Consider the following 10,557-nt stretch of genomic DNA (forward strand, 5'->3'; position numbering starts at 1 on the left):
TTTTAATCGGGAATTGAAAAGCAATACTTTTTGGCCTTCATGAATGTCTTTGCTCTTAATTCTTTTATCATGCCATCTCTTCGTCTTTTCTTTATAGAGCCACGAACTAGAATAAGCATCATTCCGGAGTTCTTTAAGGGCATTCATTTGCATCAAACGGTTGGTCTTCAATTCTTCTATATCAAAGTTGCACCTCTTTAAAGCCCAATATGCCTTATGCTCGATCTCGACCGGTAGATGGCATTGCTTTCCATAAACCAACCTATATGGTGTAGTACCATTAGGTGTTTTGAAAGCGGTACGAAATTCCCATAGCGCGTCATCCAATTTATCCGACCATTCCTTGCGGTTGCTTCCCACCGACTTCTCTAAAATACGCTTCAAGGCTCGATTGGTCACTTCAGTTTGTCCACTCGTTTGTGGATGGTATGACGTGGAGAACTTATGGGTCACCCCATATTTCTTGAGCACCTTTTCCAATTGATCATTGGCAAAGTGTGTGCCTCGGTCACTAATTAGGGCCTTCGGAACACCAAACCAGGAGAATAATTTCTTTAAGAATCGTACCACTACCCGTCCGTCATTTGTAGGTAAAGCCTGCGCCTCCGCCCATTTTGAGACATAATCTACCGCCACTAGTATGTACTTGTTTCCTTTGGATGTGGGAAAAGGTCCCATGAAGTCAATGCCCCATACGTCGAACACCTCGCACACTTGAATGCTATGTTGTGGCATTTCATTTCGAGATGAAATGTTTCCCACCCTTTGACAAGCATCACATTCTTTGACATATTGGGCTGCATCTTTGAAGATTGTAGGCCAATAGAACCCAATGTCAAAGATCTTCTTTGCGGTATAGTGTGCTCCATGATGTCCTCCCGTGGGCCCGCTATGGCAATGTTCTAGTATTCTTCGACTTTCCTTCTCGAACACACATCTTCTTATAATTCCATCCGCACAGCTTCGAAAGAGGTATGGATCGTCCCAAAAGTAATATTTGATCTCCGCAAAGAATTTCTTCTTTTCTTGACTACTATAATCCTTCGGGACGTAATTTGTAGCTAAATAGTTAGCTATGTCTGCGTACCATGGCTCCTCTCCTACGGACACCATCATGTATTCATCCGGAAAGTCGTCTCCATCCTTATCTTCTTGCAATTGCGGGTTCTCGAGCCTAGATAAATGATCGGCCGCTACATTCTCCATTCCTTTCTTGTCTCGTATCTCTATATCGAATTCTTGAAGAAGCAGCACCTATCGTATTAGTCTTGGCTTGGCATCCTGTTTGGAAAACAAATACTTGATAGCCGAGTTGTCAATAAAAACAGTGGTTTTAGATAAAACCAAGTAAGGGCGAAACTTGTCAAAAGCATAAACCACGGCTAACAATTCTTTTTCAGTAGTAGTATAATTCTCTTGGGCGGGGTTTAGGGTCTTGCTTGCATAATAGATGGGTTGAAAGTGCTTATCAACCCTTTGACCAAGGACCGCTCCTAGTGCATAGTCACTAGCATCACACATGATCTCAAAGGGTAAGTTCCAATTTGGTGCTATAATGATCGGGGCATTAGTTAATTTTTTCTTTAGAAATTCAAATGCCTCTACACACTCTTTAGTAAAATTAAAGGGTGCATCTTTTAGTAATAATTGTGTTAGAGGTTTCGTGATTTTGGAAAAATCCTTTATAAAACGCCGGTAAAAACCTGCGTGTCCCAAAAAACTCCTAATGCCCTTCACATTAGTTGGTGGGGGTAATTTGGCAATGGTGTCTATCTTTGCCAGATCCACCTCAATTCCCTTTTTAGAGACTTTGTGTCCCAAAACTATACCCTCCTTGACCATGAAGTGACATTTTTCCCAATTTAGGACCAAGTCGGTTTTCTCACACCTAGCAAGCATTGAGTCAAGATTTGTGAGACAGTTATGGAAAGAAGATCCGAATACAGAAAAGTCATCCATAAAGACCTCCATGAACTTTTCCACCATATCATGGAATATGGCGGTCATGCACCTTTGAAATGTCGCAGGTGCATTGCATAGTCCAAATGGCATGCGTCTATAGGCGAAAGTCCCACTTGGGCATGTAAAGGTCGTCTTTTCTTGGTCCATTGGGTCTATGGGTATTTGAAAATACCCTGAAAATCCATCTAGAAAGCAGTAATAGCTATCGCCCGATAGTCTCTCTAACATTTGATCTATGAAAGGAAGGGGAAAATGGTCTTTGCGAGTGGTATCGTTTAGCTTTCGATAATCGATGCACACTCGCCAACCGGTTACCGTTCGCGTTGGAATTAGCTCGTTCTTTTCGTTGGTGATGACCGTCATTCCTCCTTTATTGGGCACCACTTGGACCGGACTCACCCATGGACTATCAAAAATGGAGTAGATGATTCCTGCATCTAAGAGCTTGACCACCTCCTTCTTGACGACTTCTTGCATGTTCGGGTTCAATCGTCTTTGATGTTGCACCACCGGCCTTGCTCCTTCTTCTAAATTGATTTTGTGAGAGAAATAGGATGGGATTATTCCCTTGATGTCGGAGATGCTCCATGCGATGGCTCTTTTCCTTTTCTTCAACACGTGTACAAGTTCTTCCTTTTCCGTCTTGGATAGATCCGAGGCTATGATCACAGGTTTCTGATTTCCTTCTTCCAGAAAGGCATACTCCAGATGGTCAGGTAGTGTTTTAAGCTCCAATTGGTTGTTTTTAGTGACGGACTCGCCGAGTGCAGGTATGGTACTCGGCGAGTTTGCAGCTGCATTCACGACTTCTGGCTTTTCTTCAGATGTACTCGGCGAGTAGATCGGGTCTACTCGACGAGTAGGGCTCTCAAATTGCTTCTTTATTTCTTCATACTCCGCTTCTTCCAACAGTCTTTCAATCTCTAGTAAGTCCTTTTCTGGGTCAAATGCTTCATCCAGAGCTGCAAACTTGTTGGAATCTTCAGGTATGTCTTCCTCTAATAGTTCGTCGAGCATGTCGATTGAGAAAGTCGTGTCGTCACTACTCCTTGAGTACTTCATGGCTTGGTCTACCCCGAATGTTACTGAGTCGTCCCCAACTCACAATGTGAGCTTAGAATCTCTCATGTCTACGATAGCTAGCTGTGTTGAGGAAGGGCCTTCCAAGGATAATTGGCACTTGCGGATCCGCCTCCATGTCTAGAATGATGAAATCAGCCGGGAAGACAAATTTGTCCACTTTCACTAGCAAATCTTCACAAATGCCTCTTGGGAAGGTGACAGTCTTGTTTGCCAAATGAATTTCCATTCGAATTGGCCTTGGCTCCGGGAGGTCTAGCTTCTTAAAGAACGATTATGGCATAAGGTTCACACTTGCTCCAGAATCAGCTAAGGCATGAATTGCAGCCAAGTTGCCAAATTGGCAAGGTAAAGTTAAGCTCCTCGGATCACCCTTCTTCTTTGGTAACTTGTTTAGCATTGCGGCGGAGCAGTTCTCATTAAGCACTACCTTCTGCACTTCCTCCATCTTTCTTCTGTTGGTGAGGAGTTCCTTAAGGAACTTAGCATACTTGGGCATTTGCATGACTGCTTCAATAAAAGGAATGTTGATTTGAAGAGTTTTAATGTGGTCTAGAAACTTCTGATATTCCTCTTCCTGCTTCTCTTTCTTGGCTCGGGTTGGGTATGGCATTGGAGGCTGGTATGGCTTCAAGGGAGGCTTTTCATTCGTTTTAGCTGGGGTACTCGCCGAGTCCATCGGCCCTACTCGGCGAGTAGAACTCTCAGATTGTGAATCTTGGTTTTCTGCTTGTTCTTCCGTTCCTTCCTTCTGCGAGTCCCTGGTTGCTTCAGTTCGAATGGGGGCCAGGGGAGTGATGATCTTCCCACTTCTTGTTGTGACAATGTTTACTTGTGCGCCTCGTGGGTTGTTCTCGGTTTTTCTAGGAAGCTCACCCGGTGACCTTTGGTTTAGTTGTTGAGCAAGTTGCCCAAGCTGCGTTTCTATGTTGTGGATGGATGCTTGCTGGTTCCTGAGCATTGTTCTTGTTTCTTGGATAGCAGCATCATGGTCACTATGTCTTTTCTCGGAAGCGGCCACAAATTTAGTAAGCATATCTTCCAAGCTTGGCTTCCTCTCTTGCACCGGCTCCTCCTTTTAATAAAAGCCTCTCCCTTTTTGTCTATACTTCTCCTCCTTGGCCTTCTTGTACTCTTCGTAAGGCAGCCACTCTTTCTTTTGTTTGCGCCAGTCCTCATCATACCGGTCACCGCTCGAATAACATGCTTGTGCCTTTTTGTTGCCATTCTCATCCAAATCACAATCTCTAGTGAGGTGAAGACCATTGCAGTTTTCACAACCCACCCGTATAGCATGGATAGTTTGATCCATTTTGTCCATTCTCCTATCCATGGTTTTTAACATGGCCATGACCGCGGATAAATCTTCAGTATCAGCGTATGCGGCTCCCCTCGTGACATCATTCCTAGGGTTGTGGTATTCTCTAGAGTGTTTAGAGAATTCTTCAATCAATTCTTTAATCACCGGGGGTGGCTTCTTTGTAAGTGGGCCTTGCGAGTCTAGCAACTGCCAGGTTGTGACATTGAATCCATCATAGAAGATGGAAACTTCTTGCTGGCTATTTAGAACATGGTGTGGGCAATTTCTTAGCAGACCTTTGTACCTCTCCCATGCTTCATATAAAGACTCTCCAACTTGTTGTTCAAAGTTTGCAATGGCCTTCTTCAGTTTGGCTATCTTGGATGGTGGGCAAAAGTGATCAATAAATTCTTCCTTCATTCTGGCCCAAGTAGTGACTGATCCGGGGGGAAGTGACTTGAGCCAGTCTTTAGCAGCACCCTTGAAGGTTACCAGAAGCATACGAAGTAGTTGAGTTTCGCGGGTTACATTTGGAATGTTGAAGTAATCAGCAACATCATTTACTTCATCCAAATGTTTGTAGGCATCTTCATGATCTTTCCCATAGAAAGGTATTTCCTTGAGTGAAGCTAGGATATGACCTTTTAGCTCGAAGGTAGCAGTCGCGGGAATTGCGGGTTGCACAAGTCCCGGGCCATGGTCGTCGCGCATCCTCTTCTTCCATTCTCCCATGGGGATTTCATCAATGTTAGCCATAGTGAACGCTAACTCTTCCTCCGACTCGGTTTCTTGCTCGTACGTTGCCTCCTCTTCTTCCTCGGTCTCGTATCCAATATCTTCTTGAATTGGCTCCTCAATTATCAAAGAAGCGCTAGAAGCTCCTGATTTACTGCTCTTCTTTTTCCCAAACACAGTCTTCAAGTTGGATAATGGTGATTTCTTTGGTGTGCTTGAACTCTCCACGTCCTTCCCTTTGTTTCTTTTCAATGAGGATTCGGGGTCTTCAAACGGGGGTACCAGTGGTGTGTTTGCTCCTCTGGTCATGAAAGTCCTGAAATCAATTAAATAAAAAGCGTAAAAAGAACAAAAAGATTGTAAAAGTAAAGAAAATCTACTGCTGACTAAACTGCTACTCGCCGAGTAGGTGCGATTGCACTCGGCGAGTATCAGTGATATTTCAAAAAAATTTCTAAGTTTTAAACTAACTAAAACAGATACTAAAACTTAATTACTAATTACTAAATTGCAATAAATGAACTTTATGCAAGTAAACTCACCCAAAGGATCGACAAAATTAGGAATTAGCTTAATTATTTAGAACCGTTCCCCGGCAACGGCACCAAAAACTTGATGTGTGTAAAATCAACTAGTTTTATCCCTACTTTTTATTAATAAATTAAGCACACAAAGGCAGTGAACCTGTCTTTAAGTGGTATAGATTGATAAGTAAGGTCTCGAACTCAGGGAACGGAAAATTAAACTAATAGCTAATTTTAACTAAAACAAATAATAAAAGTAAAGGGTTTTTCTCTAGTTTTGCAAGACTAGAAACTTAGACAAACTAAATTAACTAATTAACTAAAGCAACAACTATTCACCAAATTTGATAAAGATGTTTCCATTTAGGTTCAACCAATTCACTCCTATGGTTATTTAAGTTTAAGGTAGATTAATTGCTATTGGTTACCAATTATAATAGTTAGGTTCATATTCATTACTCCTAACCCTTAGACAATTAACTAATTTAAGCGTTGATCAAGTGTTTAAACTAATTAATTCCCCAGATTAATTATTTGGATTAAATAAGATTTGGAATGGTTAATTAAGTTATTAATTCAATTAACCTCTTGTTGATGGTTTCTCAAACAAGCTCACACATTAATCTTCCTATTTTCTTATTAATCTTAGTTTCATAATCATTACTTCTAAGCATATGGTTTAGCATTCACATAGACATATGAGGTTAACAATTAAGTGATGTTCATGCAACCTAATTGTCTTCCAATTAACAGAAAATAGTAGTGATTAATACATAAGGTTCTTTAACAAACTTAATTTAATAAATCACCAATACACAATTAAGCAAGAATCAATAATCAAACCATAGGAGTTCTTTGGTATTCCCCAAACAGAAACAAAAACGAATTTAGCTCATAATTGCAGTAGAAACAAACATAAAAACAAAGTTTACTAAAGCAAACATATTCAATTCCTAAGTCTAAGTGGTAGAATTAACCTAATTGCTTGAATTCTTCCAACTATTGAAGCCTAGGGTTCCTTAGCACCTTCTCAATCTCTTAGTCGCAGCTAAACCTTCAAAAATCGCCAGGAGTATCTTCCCATGAGATAAGGATTCATCTTTTATAGATATCCCAAAACAGGGTGTACTCGGCGAGTAGCATAATCAACTCGCCGAGTAGATCCATACTTATCCGTCTTGAATCAGCAGTCGTATTTATCTTCTGGAATATCCTCGTGTACTCGCCGAGTAGGGTCGATCTACTCGCCGAGTATATCACCTTCTTTCACCCTTTGATCTTCAATTGCTTCCCTTTTCTCCTTTTTGCTTCCAAGCATATCTTTTGGACAAAACAAAATTCACAACATTTTAAGTACCTTTTGTCCACATTATTCACATAATTAATCAAAAATAACTAAGAATATATGCTAAATAATTAACTAATTATGCACATATCAGTCACAAGCTTATATTATGATCTTCAAGTTGATTACTCTACTCAGTTATGTAAAGAGTTCTTGAAGAGTATTGAAAACACGAATGCTCTTCATGGCATTTTGTGTGCCCGATACTGGAGCTTGATTCTACAATATTTTTATGAGAAGGAGGGGATTCTGGTTCCTGCAGATGAAGAAAAAGTTGTGTTCCATGTGTATAGTTTTCCGAAGGATGCAACTGATGATACTGAAGAGTTTCCAGTTGTTGCTCGTATTCCTGATGCCATGCTTAAACGAGTTGATCCTACCAACACAGTTCTAGTCACTAACTTGCAAACCATCGATACCTATGTTGAAACTGGAGTTCTTTTGGCAAGAAAAGAAGAGACGAAGTCCAAACGTTCAAAGAAGACTGCTGCTGGATCTTCTGAGAAACAAGTCAAAGAATCTAAATCTACAAAGAGTCCGAAGAAGTTACCGATTACAGAAGCAGAGCCAACAAAACCCGAAATTTCCATTGCTGATACACCATTAACTCAAAAGGAAATCATTCCTTCAAAGACTGGTGTCTTTCGTAGAATCAAAATGAAATCCAAACATAAGAGTCGATCTCCACTAACAAATGTTATCCGAAAACCACAGGTTTCGTATCAAGGACTTCTCTTTCGTGAGATTCCTGCACCTGCTTCACCATCTTCTAAGAAACGAAGGGCAACTGATATGGCCAAATACATCTCAAAGAAGAAGAAGAAAAGTAAGATTGTCATCTCCTCTGAGTCTACTGCTGATGAAAATGAAACAATTCCAGAAACTCTAGAAGCCGATGTTCAGAAAGAATCTTCTCATCCTGCACAAACTGATGTTATACCACCCGAAGATTCGGTTTCCAAGTCAGTTTCTAAGGAGGCACGAACTTTTGACATATTTGTAAACGTTTCACATACGGATGCAAATGTCACAATGGGTGAGGATGCTTCGCATACAGGAGACCAAGGTAAAACTTCGGATGTTACCTCAGACATTATTGTTTCTTTACCTCCACAACTCACACCTATCATTCCTACTACATCCACCACTGATTCACTGATTCCTATCAAACAACCAATTACATCTCTTTTTTCTTCACAATCCACTGATCCACCTAACACAACTTCACCAATTCAATATTCTTCTTTTATGGAAACTGAGCATGAGTCAGAAGGTTTTGGAGGAACATTTGAAAATTTAGAGTTTGATGAAGAAGAAACTAACTTCCCAAATCACATGCTCATGACAACGAAGCAGTTTAAGATATTGAATACAAAGCTCAATTCAATTCTTCAATCACAGGCTGATCTTGGGGGAGGAAATTCAGTGACCAGTCTAGAAGTGGATGGTCTGTTAAAGTTGCTTAAAGGGAGGATTACTTCAAAGGTTTCGGGAATGATAAAAGACTCTGAGTCTCATCTCCTAGAGAAAATTGATATTTGTGATCATAGCAATGAGATGAGGGTAAATTCTCAGAAATCTACTTTTGAAGGTGACTTGAAAGAATTAAAATTGGTGGCAAAGCAACGTCATGTCTTATTTGTTCAAGATGTGAAGAAAGTGCGAGAAGATGTGAATTTTAAACTCCAAGAGCTTCGACAAGACATGGAGAAAGAGATTGCAGTTGTTCGCACCGAATTTGCATCTCTCAATCAGAAGGTGGATATAATCTGTAATGTAGTTACAAAATTTGCCAAGTTATATGAAAGTCTGAGTCCTCAAATTGCTCAACTTTCTACAACTGGAAACAAAAATTTTATGGAAGTTTTCACAATGTTAAAGGAGCTTAAAGCCTTATCTTTAACAACACCTTTGTCTTCTCCGCTATCTTCCGAAGATCTTATCCAGAAATTTTCTAAATTCGAAGCCTTACTACTTCAACAATTGGCTCCTCTTTCACGTATATCCAGCCTTCTTCCCACAACGAATACCCCACCTGCTAGTACAGGGGTGCAATGGGGAGAAAGGAAAAGTGAAGGTTCGAAGGCTGGAGGTGAAGATGCGAAAGTGGTGGGAAAGGTGTTTCCTTCAAAGTTCCTAACAACAAATCCAGTGATAGAAACTGTTGGTCATATCTCTTCAACAGTAGTAACAACTATGCCAATCACAAGACCACTTTCGAAAGGAATTGTGATTGGTAAATCTGCTGACACTGGTGGGAGTGATTCGAAGGCAAAAGAAGTGATTGAAGAATCAGCTTCGAATGCTAGGGGAAAGTCAATTATTATAGAAAAATCTAAAGAAGAAAAGAAGGCAGAGGCTGAGGCAGAACTAGAAAATACGAGACTGATTCAAAGCATAATGACTCAAAGGGCTAGTGATCCTCCTGGAATGAACAAGGGTGATCCATCAAAGCACTACAATTATGAAACAATTGATGCCAAGGTTGCATTTAATCACATGTATTCGTTTGAAAAGAAGCCAAAACAGAGTTACATTGTCACGAATACGGATGGAAGACAGTTTGACTTTCCAATTAACGAAATGATGTTCATCATGCCTTAGTTTAAAGCAGAAAGCAAGTTCAAGGAGAAGGATGAAGGAACTCAAATAAAAATCAGGTTTCATGCGGTTCTTGCGAAGCTTGCTAAAGAAGTATGGTCATTGACAAAGATAAAGAAGGACATAAGCATAAAGAAGGATGTGGTTTTCGAAAACACAATCCAAAACATGAAGTATGTGGTGACCAGGGCAAATGAGAATGTGTGCGAGTTTACAATTGCTGACTTTCCTTTAATAAACTTGTATGATCTTATATAAGTTGCATTATTGTTGAAGGAAAGGTCTTTTTCATATCTTCAGAACACAGATCCTGATGAGTACAAGCTGGGAGTTACTCACATCAAGATTTTTATTGAAAATTATTATGCATGATTAGTATTAACGGATGTGGAGTTGGCTACAGATAAAGGACTGGAAATTACAGCACCTATGGCTCCTTCGAAGACACAAGCAGATTTAAAGAAATATGTTGATGGTGAAATCTGCTTGAAGCCTTTTGGTTTAGTCTTCTCTAGGAAGGACAAGTCAGGAAAATCAAAACGGTTTTTATTCCAGGCAAGTGAGGTCAAAAGGTATTCAACTTCGCAATATACGAACTTGATTGTTCATATGAATCATTGCAAGAAGAATAATGATGGGGATAAAAGAGAACCGAAGAAGATTATCTCATGGTACACTGAGATACGAAGAGTAATGTTGTACTCCATTCAACTGCTTACGAACTGAAGTCTTCAACTCTATTTACAAAGGGGGAGAATGTAAGGGTAGTTTGGTTGTAATGAGTCGAAGCCTATTGTGTACTCTTCGTATGGTCTGTAATATATTTTACTAGGGCTCTTTTGATTCGAAGCTTAAGTGTTTTAGCCTTAGTATATTTTTTGTACGCTTTATGTATCCTATAAATAGGATCGTTTACTAGAGTTAGTGTAACACCGTAAAATTTAAAACAAATTTTCACATTTTTAAACACATTTTTCCAAACACATTTATCAACAAAATCCTATTGTATC

At 40.0% G+C, this 10,557-nt stretch overlaps 1 non-coding gene across 1 annotated transcript; it reads left to right on the forward strand.

Moving 5' to 3' along the window:
* The first annotated feature begins 4,607 nt into the window (after window positions 1-4,607).
* LOC145027938 (small nucleolar RNA R71) lies at window positions 4,608-4,714 on the forward strand. The gene has a single exon (XR_013675699.1). It is a non-coding gene; the product is annotated as a small nucleolar RNA R71 (small nucleolar RNA).
* The last annotated feature ends 5,843 nt before the right edge of the window (window positions 4,715-10,557 follow it).

This window comes from Lactuca saligna, chromosome 1, assembly GCF_052625555.1.
Source record: "Lactuca saligna cultivar CGN05327 chromosome 1, ASM5262555v1, whole genome shotgun sequence".
NCBI classification, from domain to species: Eukaryota; Viridiplantae; Streptophyta; class Magnoliopsida; order Asterales; family Asteraceae; genus Lactuca; species Lactuca saligna.